Source organism: Ochlerotatus camptorhynchus, unplaced genomic scaffold (genome assembly GCF_037179485.1).
Source record: "Ochlerotatus camptorhynchus isolate MF236.1 unplaced genomic scaffold, CSIRO-AGI_Acam_v1.1 ptg000014l, whole genome shotgun sequence".
NCBI lineage: Eukaryota > Metazoa > Arthropoda > Insecta > Diptera > Culicidae > Ochlerotatus > Ochlerotatus camptorhynchus.
Window position 1 is genome coordinate 519122 of NW_027040506.1, and position 14129 is coordinate 533250.

The window sequence follows — 14129 nt, forward strand, 5'->3', positions numbered from 1 at the left end:
AACGACTTTCATAGCTGGGCAAATGTAACGGGTCTCTCCAAGGTAATATTCTCAACGCGTATCTCAGAAAGCGGCGTTGAACGGACTCGACTCTCTCAGTACCATTGTTGTAGTTCGGTCTCCAAACCACAGAATAATGGATGTCGGAAAAATTCTTAGCTGTTCTGAAGATAAAGCCCAATGTCCTTGACGACTTGTCGACGAGATGTGTTGCTTATATGTAAGTTGAGAGTCCAGGATGACTCCTAGATCTTTTACATGGCTCACACGTTCAATTATGGTATGGCATAGTGAAAAATAACTAGTTCATTCTTTCGGGTAGAAGTGATGACTGAACACTTAGCAGGATTTACTGTCATTCGGTTCAAATGGCACCAGCTGGCAAACGCTTCAAACTGACGTTGGAGGAATTGACAATCATCGATCGAGCAGATCCGTAAGTAGATTTTGAGATCGTCTGCATACGATAGTCGTGGACCTTCGATGACTAAATTCAAGTCATTGTAGTAGAGTAAGAAAATCAATGGTCCCAGATGACTTCCTTGAGGTATTCCTGACGTAGCTGCGAAAATGTCGGACTGGCAGTCACCATGGGCTACCACCAACTGACGATCGGCGAGATATGAGCGAAGCCATCTCAAGACATTTCCGCTAATCCCAAGTCTATCCAATTTGGCGATCACGATGGCGTGATTTATTTTATCGAAAGCAGCAGACAAGTCAGTGTAGATGACGTCTGTTTGTGACCTTTCAACCATACTTTGCGTAATGTACGATGTCAGACACAGTAGATTCGTGGTAGTAGCATCTTAAGGCCAGCATCTTGAACATCCTAATGTCTTGAAAAATGAATTAGAGGACTTCATTGAAATTTATGATCAACAACATCATAATATATGTTCAACCTGCAATCTTGGTAGAATATCTATGTTATAGCCCTATAATATTCCCTTCAGGTATTTCCTTGTAAACAATTTTTTTATCACACTTCGTAATTTCAGGTGCACAAATTGAAAAATTTATGAATCTTATAAACACTTAGATTTTGTTTTGCCGAGTTTGGCGTCACCGGGCAGCTCGGCATTTATTTTTACTGAGAAATCAGCAAAATTTCTGTTTGTTATTTGAGATCTCGGTAAAAATCCTGTTTGTTAGGTGAAACTTAGCAAGTTTTTCACTTTTCACACAAAATAAAATGCTCGGTGGTGCCAAAAAAATCAAACGTTGTAAATCTGTAAATTTTAGACATTGTTTGCTTTTCTGCAACAAACAACAAGTAGAAACGGCTTTTAAACTTATGATTTTTTCTTCGATTTGGGATGTTTGATCTGATTAGTATTATAAAATATAATTATAAATCAATCGGGATTCCTGGAATTGTAGAAGTTTATTTGTGAACTTACTGTTGGTCCTGAGAATTTATCACAAGTGCAGGACAATTACTCAGTTGAAGAACTAAAGTCCGCGGTTTTAAAATTTTGAAATAAGTGTAGGATCAGTTGACTTTTTCAGAACCATGGTAAAAATTGCATTTTGAACCAACTGCTGAAACTGCGAGCACAATTTTCGCATGACAACTATGAATCAAGGTCGAATACTTTTGTTGTGACACATGCCTCTATAAAATTTCATTTTGTATAACTTCATCCAGTAATGTTATGAAAAAACTTTGTTTTGCAAAATCACGTTGAAGATTCATGACTGACAATTCTTTCAACAGCTACATCCTTCCTTCGTACATCAACCTGTGGGTGACTCATTTTGAGTGCCGACGAGCTCTTTAAGAAATATGATCCATCTCGTTAGGTATGCATGAAATCGGTCCTTTCCCCCTCTGACGATAATCCGTTATTAATTCAACCAAGCAAGTAATTTTATTGTTTGCTACCCTCTTACAAGAGGGAAGCTCTTCTCCATTCCGGAATTCATGAAAGCGCGCACGGGACCGCGAATCCTGAAAATAGAAATTGAAAGAAAATACATCAATCCGTGTTGATCACACGTAGCTGATCACATCGTGTTTACGATCGGTATCGCTTTCGTCATTCATGTTCTTCGTCACACGTTAGCTCCCGGTATATCTAACTTTTCACCGTGCCGCCCGCAGAAGCTAGGATATCAATCGACGGCATAATCGTGCGCATTTGCTGAGGACAAACATTTATGTGGTCGTTAGTATAATGCGGTGAGATGCGGTAGCTCATCGAATTGGAAATTTATTTCCATGATCTCACTGGGTCTCACCGGAGTAAGATCAAAGCTTTGGTTTTGTGTTTCATGCTTGGCAAGGATATCAATATCAAAACGTTAATTATTAACATCTGGTCAAAACACGGAGAAACCATTGAAATGTCAATAGGACGGTTTAAAAAATGATAAGATTGGCTTACCACGTGATATGTAATTTAGAAACAATCACAGTTTTCTCTTACTTAAATATACTCCTTCAAATAACATTTCTTTACATATTCTTTCATTTAGGAGAAATGTCTCTAATCTTGGCTTGTGGATCTAATCATTGGTCCCATCGTTAAAAATCTCCTGTTATTAAATTTTTCATAGTACAATGCGTCATATGGACAATACAAATGGATATTTTTGGATGCTGACATAAAGACCTTATATTAGAAACACTTGAACTGACAATGGGGACATTAACCCTATAACTTACCACGTTGAACATTATAAACTTTCGTTAGATACCGCTTACATAAAAAAGCGAACAATTGATTTCAGAAGAGATCGACACAGTTTTGAAACTCTGTGTTTGCACGTATCACAAAACTCGTCTGAAAACGCATATATCCTTGAGTAATTTGATACACCGATAGGCTTGAAAAATTACTGTTACCCGTCAGATTATTGATGTTTCTGATGATTTGGTGACTGTCGGATTCATCAGATGAGTCATAAGTTTTGAGTTTTTTTTACACTTGCACACCTGGTACCAATGGCCGAGACTTGCTGGCTTCTACTAAAACAGTGGTTTTCAACCTTTTCCGTTTCATTCCCCTACCAGAAAAGCACGCTTGCACCCACTGAGGCTAGTATTCCCCACCAGTTAAAAAACACTGTATTTAAGGAACTGTGAATTTATTGTCTTTGATGAAAAATCCTCCTGAATGAACAACTCATGCAACACATAAGTTCTAAAACAGTTTATATAAGCTTTGTCTGACTGGTTTTGGTTGTAAAGAAGTTTACTCAACATAATTCCATAAATATGTTTCACTTGGGTAAGCTCACACCAAGTTCAGTGTTCACGCGCATAATAGAGTCACTGCTCTCGCTTCGCGCGAGCCTCTGTTATATCCAAGCGGATTTAGCCAGACAGCGGAGCGTCAAAATAAAACATGCAAACTAAGCCTGTATGCTAATGAGAATTGTAAACGATGAGGAGAATCCCGATTGCCGGCAATCGACCACCGACGAGCTGTGTTTAGGCTACAAATCGAAAGGAAGAGAGAGAGAGAGAGAGAGGAGCAGAAAGAAGAAGATCAATGATTCTAACGACCTTTAGAGAAAGAAAACAACAACCAAAAGGACACAAACAAAGCCGCAATATGGTGGAATATAAATTATTCGAACCGAATGGGAAGCTTTCAGTAGTCCAATTACATGGATGGTGATGTATGGCTTAACATATAGAACACGATCAAATTGGAGGGGAAAATTTACCGCTTCGGGGCCTTGTCTCCAGCACGTGATTCTAATATAACTTGGGTGCTCTATTAATAACAGAGCATCAATAAATGTCAACAGCAAATATGCTAATTTTATTGCGTTGGAGCACATCCTGTTGGATCTGGTTTAGGGGTGGTGTGACGGACAGCAGATCGTGTGAAAACACTGAACCGGGATGCATCGATCCAGTTGTTCAGAGCACGAAGGACACGGTGGAAAGAAGTGAAGAAGTGAGGATTATAAACAGTAGTATAGAAAACTAGAAGAACAAGTAAACGAGCAAATGAGGAAAAGAAAAAAAAAATGATCACAATGGAGATAATAGGTACTTGATAAATCTATAAAATATTATGCTAGAGAAAGTGATGAATGGACTGAATTGATAGTTCTGTTAGGGCACGGCAGTGTGCAATTGTGTCGAGGAATTCGATCTAAATTCATTCGGGTATTTGAATCCCAATGCAATTTTTAAGAAATTTCCCGGTGGTATTAAAGCAACACTGGGAATCTGCAAATGTCACTGCATTGAAAACAAAAACAACTAACATCTGAGTAAAATCTAGATGACACGTGACCACTCACCTACATTCGTACTCGAGTCGAAGCACCTACTGCCAACCACTTTCTGTTGGGATCCACAAATGGATACAAGACCTGTAGAGCAGTTGAAAGCTAGCCCTAGCCATCACCACCGAGTTCAGGTCAAGATGGATGAAGGGATCTCTACCAGTCATCTCACGATGAGAAAAATTGCTCGACGAAGCCCCGGGATATAGCGTTTGGAATCTGGTGTTGATAGCAAGCCGAACGTCGAGGACGCGTTGATGAATTTATTTCCAGACTCGACAGGTGATCCCGTCAGGCTTTAGTCCGGACAGCATCTGAAGTTCTACGATGACCAATTGTGAAGCTGGTCTCTACGTTTTGGAGAGTATTACATCAGGGAACTAAGCGCATCACCATGGTTTACGAGTTGGGGGATGTCATGCCAAGACCCTTCGTCAAATTTCAACTGTGATGGTCGTGGTGGATGATCTGGTGACGGTGACGGTGCGAAAGGAGAAGGGTGAAAACATCATTGAAGATCGGAACAATGATCGAAGATAAATGAATTTGTTTTGTAACTCTACTGGCTGTTCCTAATAGAATGAGCTGGGTCGGCTTACTACAGGGGAATCGGGGGCTCTTCGTGATAAACGCACACGCTAACATATGGCATGAACATCAAATGTAAGTGTGGATTTCTTACAACTTCTTTATATGTTTCTTATAACAAATGTAATGACAGGTCTTACAATGGACTGTAGCATATAAGCAAGTTTTTCCAGAATTACTATTTACGGCGCTTACTTATACCACCTGGAGATATTCCTTAAAAGCTCCTCTATCCTCTGTACTGATGCCGATGCTTGGGATTAGAAAGGTAGGCAGTGAATTTAGAAGAACTAAAATGCCGAAAATCCAACGTGACACTGACTACATTTAACAAATCATGCTATCAAAATATGTGTTGTGCATTGCTGGTTTGTGGAGTAGTGTTAAGCTAAAATAAAGCTTGTTCAATCTTTAGATCAGCTAACTTATTGAGGTTGAATTATGGGGATACAATTAGCTTCACGCACTACCAATCAACTATATATTCAGCCTGCTGTTAATCAGCTTTCACACCTTCAATCAACCAATAATCAGCTTCTGTTCTTACTGTTCAGCTTGAATTGTTACTTGGGTCACTTCTATTAAGATGAAAGCGTGCCCCGTAGCGTGGATGGATCACCTTTTCGTGGTACGTTAAGAGATGTAAGATCTACCACATCGAACTCTGGCCCGAAGTTCTTCTTGTTGACGGTTATTAACCTCGGTTTGGAGATTGGATACAAGAAATGGTTCGAACCAGGGTTCCGATGCATGGTCAAATATCACGATAATCGCTTGTTTTTCTCACTAAGAAGATCTATTTTGATTGCTGAGAAGTAGTATATTTGAAGAGATCCCAGAGTTTTTCAAATGATGCCAAACATCACAATTGAATGAAGATTCATGTAAAACCCATTTTGATTGATTGATTGATTGTTTGATTGATTGATTAGCAGAGGTCCCAGAACTCCTAAAATGATACGGAACCTTACAATTGAAGGAGGATTCATGTAAGACCTATTTTAAATGATGAGAGGGTGGGTATATGGAAAGGTCCTAGAACGCTTCGAATATTGCGAAACATCACAATTGAATGGAGCTTCTTGTGAAAAGAGCAAGTATGTATGATTCAACTGTATCGAAAGCGAATATCTCATTACTTTTCCATAGTAATGGGGTACTACGACATGCACTAAACAAAGGACATGAACATATCACAAAAGATCAATGTATTGGTCGCAATGATTATGACCCGAACAGAGGGAGAAAATAAAAGGTGATAGCGGAATTTCTAAAAACGTAAGTTATCATCTCCCAGAAGTTTTGTCCCAACTTGACCTGGACGATTCTACAATATTTTCTCGGAAGTTTCTTCCAATTTTCTCCGGATTTTTTATCCGAATGTTCCTCGGAAGTTTCTTCAAACCATCATCCGAAGTCCTCTGGGACTGGAATTTGTTTCCTATTTTCACTTCCCTCGAAATCTCATCTGACTTCTACTGGAACTTCCTTCGGACTTCCCCAGTGCTTTTGACTTTCTTTGGAATGTTATCCGACTTCCTCAGGAAGTTATTTTTCCAGACTTCCTGGAAGTCTCTATCAAATTCCATCGAAAATTGCGGTCAGCTTGCCCCATAGGTTTCTTCAGGTTTCTCCGGAAAGTGAACCAGAAATCTGATACAGAAATTACTTCTAACTTCGCCCGGAAGCTTCTTCTAACATCGCACAAAAGTTTCTTGCAACTCCCTCGGAAGCTTCCTTCAACTTTCTTCGGAAATTTCTTTCAACATCCCCTGAAAATTTCTTATAGTCTCCCCCTCTGAAAGTATCTTCCGTACTTCCTAGATATGTATTAAATTTTTTTTCTTCAGAAGTTTCATCTGACATCCCCGACTCCTCCGTGAAGTGTCTTCCGACCTCCTCAAAAGTCCTTTTAGTTTCCCCTGGAAGAGTGTTCAAATTTACTCGGGAAGCTCTTTCAGAATTGCTTTGGACTTTTCCTGGAAGTTTCTTCCAACATCCTTCCATCGGATGTTTCTACCGGCTCCTGTTAAGGTGAATCCTTGTAGAGTCCACAAATGACCACCACGTAGGCTATACATGCACTTCCACTTCGAATTCTCAACTACACAAATCTCGGAAATCGGTCCCCCATTTCAATTAAAATTGCTACTTCATGTATGCTGCAGTGCAGCAAACGTGGAGTAACAATTTGAATGTTACACGTGTCGAAGAAGCAGTATTTGTGCACTTAAAGTTTTGAAGTGGTTCCGAGAATAAGGATGTCACAGCGATTCACCTTAATATGTTCTTTTAATTTCCTTAAGTTAATCAAATAAGTAAATATCCGGGTGAAAACGTATGTTAAGCATGGCTTCTGTTCTAAACAGCTGTTTCTCGGGAATCAGAAAATGTGAATTTTGGCGAATTTATCGGTTACACTATCCCGGGATGTTCCGGGTGGAAAAAAATACTCAAGATTAACGTAAATGGTAACCGCACTCTTTGGGGGATTGCTGATAGCGTTAGCGTTAGCGTTGTTATGATATACTTCGTAGATTGGATACTAGCGACACTCACGTCTCTTCTGAAATTCTCAGTTAGACCACTTTCAGGAATAATGCTGGGGAGTAAACATTGGTTCCAATCTAAACAAGAGTAACAGAAGCATGACTGACGCTATTCTCGGCCACGTCCATCTTTACCATAACTAGGGATAGGGAAGGAAATGTTGATGTAGTACTTACTTAACGAGAGGCCACCGACATAGCGACACCCTTATAAGTGCTAAGGAGTTGGAGGGTTGGGTAGGGTATTTGGTTAGGATTCACCTCAAGTTGGCGATGCAACCAAAGGTATGTATTGTTTATTTGTTGTTTATTTAACCTCTCGATAGCCGGCTATCGAAAAAAACATATTCATTTTGTTTAGCAATCATGAATTTTAAGAGTCATGATTTTCTGCTCAGTAAGCAAAAACGATCACTCCAGGGTCATCGAGCATCTTAGAACTATAACGTTTCGTGACAATACAGGACTACGTTTTCGCTTGATATGCAAATAGTTTCCGAAGTTAATGTTCAATATCAAATATAAATGATGGTGGCGATTTATTGTGCTGTGGAAGAGCTTGGGGTTACATCCATGATTTTCTGCTCAGTAAGCAAAATCGATCCCTCCAGGGTCATCGAGCATCTCATAATCCACAGCGCTTCGCGTCAAAGTACGAATATATGGATGAACTATCTATTATTGAATAACTATTATTTACGATAATTACATGAAAGAAATAAAATATAAACTACAAACAAAACGTGACTACTAAAATCTCAAAAGATATTCTCACAAATATATTGCACGCAACCAGGAATCTCAAAACCATTAGACGCTATAATGATACTCTGCACATGTTAGACACAAGAAGAGGCCAAAAAGCAAGTGTCCGACACACAAAACCCGCCAAATCCACTTGCAGTTACAATCAATGATTCTACGAATCGCGAGCGCTCACGAATCATAAAACCGCTGACTGTGACACTCTGAAAGCGAAATTGACAGGCTCTATGCGTCAAACACCCGCCCTCCAATCTCCTCCCGCATCCAATAACACAAATCTCCATTACAACATCTAACGAATTCAAAACTCCGAAAATCACTCATCTATAGCAAGTGAGTGGAAACAACCCTGCATGCAACCATTCTTCATGATACACTTTTTCTGCCTATCTTTCTATTAGGCCTGTGGACATACGTTACCTTCGAAACTTCTAACCAAACTGGGAAAACTTCAAGATCACAAAAAAAAAACTTGAAAAAAACTTTCAACTTTCGTTTTTTACCCAAAAACGAGCATGTAATATTAATCTCTTGTATCGTATGCTAATGCTAATTGACTGTAACAAAAATAATATGCTTAAATAAAATAAAATATTAATAAAATTATAGGCAAAATTTACTAGAAGATCATTACTTTATTGGTGAGAAGTTTCTAATAAGCCCTCCCAGTTCCTCTGTATACATAACAAATCTGATACTATAATCAGAATTGCTCAGTCTGCATGAAGCAGCCGATTTCATCAAGGACGTTCTATTAACAACCAAGAATTAATCGTTTGAGGCATACTGAAGCATTATGAAGGTGATATGTGTCACTATGGGAAATCATCATCGTTGCAAATATTAAGAGATTAAACATAACCCTTTGCTTCAAGTACCATCAACCTCCATGTCCATGAAGAGGGATTCTTTGGGGGATTGCTGATAGGATCCTTATGTTCAAAGGTTCATAAAAATGTAGTAAGAAAATGCCTCAGAGAAATGCCATTTAAAATTTGTTTACCACCACGGAAGCTTGGTATGCTATCAATGATTTTAGGAAATCTATTCACATAATGGCATGGTAATTTTCAAAGTTCCCCTTTTGACGTTACTCTCTAAAAAATCAAAACTGTAATTTCAATTTATGTGGTATAACAGCTAGAAAGTTGCAGCTGAAAAAATCGAAGTAGGCCACGCTGCGAAAATGACGTGTTTTTGTTTTGCTACGTCGTTTTCGTTCTAGTGAAAATGTTATAAATTTACAATTTCATTTTTAAAAAGTGTTAATTTGAAAGTACAGTGATGTTGAAAAGTGCATTAAGTGAAAATTTTGAAATTCTTATCCGTTGCATGTGGTGCCGACTGTTCTAACCTACGCGTAGTTACGTTCAGCTAAGTTTATTTGCCTTTTCATTCCTCTGTCCTCGATAGGAAATATCCATCTAATTCAAGCCGATTATTTCAAAACATACTAAATACGTGTCAATCGAGTATTGCACTACTGCTTGATTGAAAGTTTCAGTACATTATCAATGGTGTATATTTGCATCGATAATGTATTGGAGCGGGGCTTATCATGAATGAAAATAGCTTCGGAATGTTTGCGTTCTTGAAATTGGCTATTGTAGCTGCGGTAGAGCTGTCACCTTCTAACTCCCGGGTTCAAGCTTCTTGCATTCATACGAAATGATTGCAGGCAGATTTTATCCATAATACCACTGCCAGACAGTGGGAGTTAGGCCAAGGGCGTATCTTCATTCTAATCTACGATTCCACATACTATTAATAACCTTTTACACGTGAGAACCTCCAATCGATCAGAATGAATTGTGCATATATTTAGGATCAACAAACATTTTCAGGCCCAAAAGAGCAACATGATCGAGCTGATAACGTTTCTTAATTCCAACATCTGAAGACTGCTTTGAATAATATGTTTAGGTAATGGGCAGCAACAACGGACAGATAAACTACTTACAGCTTCTATTTATTAAATGCTTGATATAACGATTGCCAGCAACGCCGACTAAGCGTATCCTATGGCTTACCCTCCCTACTAACAAAAATCCAACCCTCCCGTGACACTTATGAGGGGTCGTAGAGTTCTCTGCATCTCTCTTAAGTAAGTGTCGGACTAACATTCCTACCCTTTCCCCACCAGATGCAAGGACGTGGCCAGGACAGCTCTGGTCTGTTGGAGGGAGACACATCCTTTATCTAAGAGGTAGTAATTAATCACAAATTACTATCTAACAGCAACGGATGAAGGTGGGTCTCCTTCTTAACAACAGTTTGGAGCTCGTACCACCTACGACATTGTGCAACCTGGTTTATGCTATGCTATGCTATGCTATAACAGCTAGAAAGTTGCAGCTGTTTATGTGTGTCTAATTTATCGTGGACAGTCTTCATAATTGCATATAATAGAATTAACTCTATAATATTGGATTCATCGTTTGAATTGACATACTTTATGTGAATTGATAGATTATTTTTTTCCAGGACTTGTGACAGCTTACTTGTAGTTTAGTGATGCGAAATTAGTAAATTTATAACTGATCAATTTTGCTTAAAAGCTTATTTGATATTTTTAATACTATGCCCCATACTTATAATGTAAATGTGAATTGAGCTTAACATCATCATGTAAGAACATTCCTTTTAGAACAAGTCTACATCGAGTACGGTTTGCCAAAGCATCAATTCTGCTCACAGTTTTAAGTGTCTACCAACAGAGTGCTCCACATTACAGGTGAGCAACAGGTAAACTAGGCTGCACTGGTGTAGGTTTTTTCTTCCATACACACCTGGGGCAGGTAAAAAAGCTGCGGCTCAATAGTACCACAGTTGACTTGTAGATCTCTATACCACCCTACCGGCATAACAGCTCGTATCTTTCGTATCGCACCGTCGCGTCGTCAGTCCTGTTTAACCTGTTGCGTTCACAGGTTGTGCTTTCACCAATACGTTCTTTAACGTGTAACGTTCGTTTGACCCTTCCCCATAGGTATATTAGCATTATCAGGTGTATGCATAAGTCCGGGCAGCATAAAATTAGTGACACGCAACCGTCGTAAAGTGTGGAAGATAATGTGAACTATTATTTATACTGTGTAGAAAGAATCATGGTCCCCACTACTGCTTCCATCGGCGACAGTGGCCAGTACGCGTTGGTTGGAATTACGGCCGGATGCAAAGTGACAGGTCACTCGAGCGTGAAGCACAGAAAGGGAGAAGTTGATCATCATTACCACTATCTTTCTGAAGTTTACTCCACTAGATCAAGTGCAGTACCAGAGAGGGTCTATATCGTCAGAGTAGATGGAATGTGATGTAGTGGAGAAAACACCTGTGTGTCTCTCAATATTTGTCGGTTCCAGTAGCGACCAATTGGATGATAGAGCGCTGCTGCTTCTCCGGCTTACTTGTATACGCATGAAGAAAGGAAGGAAGGTTGTGTGGTTGGCTTGGTGTTTCGTTTTGAGTGATCTGCTGCACACATAGCAGGTGTTTATGGGCGAGCTTTTGCTCAAAAGCTCGAGTGGGAGTGTATTTTTCATTGAGCGAGAGATGCCAAATGTTTGTAATTTTTGATGAAGTTTAGAGTGTGAAAAAAGTCTAATTTAATATTTAGGGTCTTGAAGTTATGAAGTAGTCAAAATAAAATATTATGATATTAATATAATGAAAACTGCAAATGTTAAAATGTTTCGTTCGGATCATAAAATACTAGTTACAGGTTACAGAATAATTTTAAATTAAAAACACGCCGTTCAAAGCAGAAGAGCAACTATATGTAGGGCAAAACAAACATTAACAATTAAACGTGTGTAATTAGTAGCTGTAGGATGATGAGAAATGCTGTAATCAAATGTATATCAAATATGATTTTGATACCGTTGGAAATAAAAGCAAAAATATTTGTTTTCTTTGTTTAGTTTGCTAGAAGTCAACCAAATTATTGCCAGGAAAATTTTCTAATGATTATTGATTTTTGTTTTTCATATAAATAACAATAAAGGGCAAACCCCTTGTAGAATTTCAGATTTAAGATTCAACTTCTTATGTATCTTCAATTTATTGAAAGCACTTGATTCAATTATATTTCATGTAACCTGATCGAACGACTCGAATTTATTCTCTAAATCATATTAAATAATTCTTTGATAAATTTACCCTATGACCACTATCCAAAGTAACCGGGGAGCTTAAATTTTGCAATGTTTTGATTTTCCAGCAACATTGCATTTGAAGCTCACCCATTTCATCACACAACCATTGCCAAACCCTACACCGAAAGCTCTTTCTCGACGACCAACTGGTATGTAGTAGTAAGCACCATCAACAAGATCCACTCTTTTCGAGAGCTCTCTGTGCTGATGGCTGGAGTTCAGTGGCTCGCTAGTGCCAGTGCAACCAGTCTGAGTTTAACTTTCCTGCGTTGCGTACACGTAAACCGGAGCAGTTTGCCCCTGAGTAGAATTTCCTGCCACCGCAGGAGCTTTGTGGCTGCTTCAACCAGGTTGAAAACTAGAGTTTTCCTGAGTGGCTGCTACCGCACAACTCGGTTTGTTTGATTTTCATCCATTTTCTTTTTGTCTGGATGAGTGAAAAATGGGCATAGCTGTGAACAAAAAGTGATCGAAATTGTGAAGTTCTTCCGGGTATGTGACAGATTTGGTGTTTTTCTTACGGTACCGATTGCAAGTGCGTGATAGTGGAAGCTTATGTTACAGCAAAAGAAAGAAGAAAATTTATTCAAATTAGGAGAAAAATGTTTCTACACTAGTTTTTTCTGCTTTTCGATTGTTGCATGTGTGAGTGTAATTAACGGCATTTTATCTTCAGAAATAAAGTTCAACAGTGAAACAGGAGAAGCGGAGAAAGAGTTAAGAAGAGCTGAAGTAAAGAAAGTCAAGATACCTGAAGAAAGTTTCGACAGGGAGAAGGGAATAAGAAGAATACGAAGAAGTTCGGAAGTAGTTGCTGGAAAAGTTTAAGCTGAATGAGGTGATCACAACATTTAACTACATTTCAATCGTGCTGATGGATTACTAAGAGATAATTGGATTACATCCGCATATACGTGCGTATTCCAGTGGTACAAAAAGCTCGCGGAATTCAACCTAGTTTTGGACGTGGATCCCAGTCACCCTTGATCGTGTTTCATCGCTCCGTGAGTTCCCCACCTGCGTGAACGCGGAACATCGCTGGGACCGTGCGCACTCATCTACTCAATCGGTAAGTTTGCGAAACGAAAATTACTGGTTCCGAACGGATTTGCTCCAGCCTTCCTGACTGAATTGAATTTATGAATTTCATTTATTCTCGCCGAGCTACACCTCTTTCCTATAGTGCAAGTTCCGTAAGCTCCCGGAGTATAGGTGCCCGTGTTGCCTTCCAATATACGAAGAAGGAATATCATCGTCGTCGCCGACATCGTCGTCGTCGTCGTTGATGTTGCTTCATCCCATCAGCAGACCAGATCCAGACCAGCAAGCAGATACATACGTGGAACTTTTCACTGCTTTATTTTTTTTTGCTTCTGTAGGTAGCCAGCCAGCCAGCCACCCATCCAGAGCCAGCCTTGGGAAGAAGCGAATGAGCTCATTATTGCTTTGTACCACTTTGGGATGGCCATGGCTGGCTGACGGTTGCTGAAGGTTCGTGAGCTAGAGGAATAGATCACCTGGCGTGTGGAATAAGTGAAGCGGTGCATTATGTACGAGCAATGTGTGGCTTGCATTATGTGTCATTTTGGATATTTTCTGTTGTTGAGGAACGTGTTATGTTAGTGGAATAGCGTTTTTTTTTAGTTGGTTTTATGCATACTAGGATCTCCCCGATCGAAGTCCATATTCAACCTAAATTCAATACTTCGTTCTTGATACACTGCAAAAAATAAATTTTAATATTACATCCAAGAGGATGCACTTCAATCATGTCGAAAATCAAATGTAATTTTTATGGTCACTACAATAAACAAATGCAGTT

At 39.2% G+C, this 14129-nt stretch overlaps 1 protein-coding gene across 3 annotated transcripts in view; it reads left to right on the plus strand.

Annotated features, from left to right (window-relative positions):
- Positions 1–11058: 11058 nt before the first annotated feature.
- Positions 11059–14129, plus strand: part of ck (myosin-VIIa ck) — an 80250-nt gene continuing 77179 nt past the window's right edge. Inside the window, exons 1-2 of one of the 3 annotated variants that reach the window (XM_065222149.1) lie at positions 11059–11142; positions 12984–13376. The gene's annotated coding sequence lies outside the window, so the exon portion shown is untranslated. Of the gene's footprint in view, positions 11143–12638; positions 12658–12686; positions 13377–14129 lie in introns of those variants that run through there. The other 2 variants (XM_065222157.1, XM_065222141.1) reach the window with 2 other exon arrangements.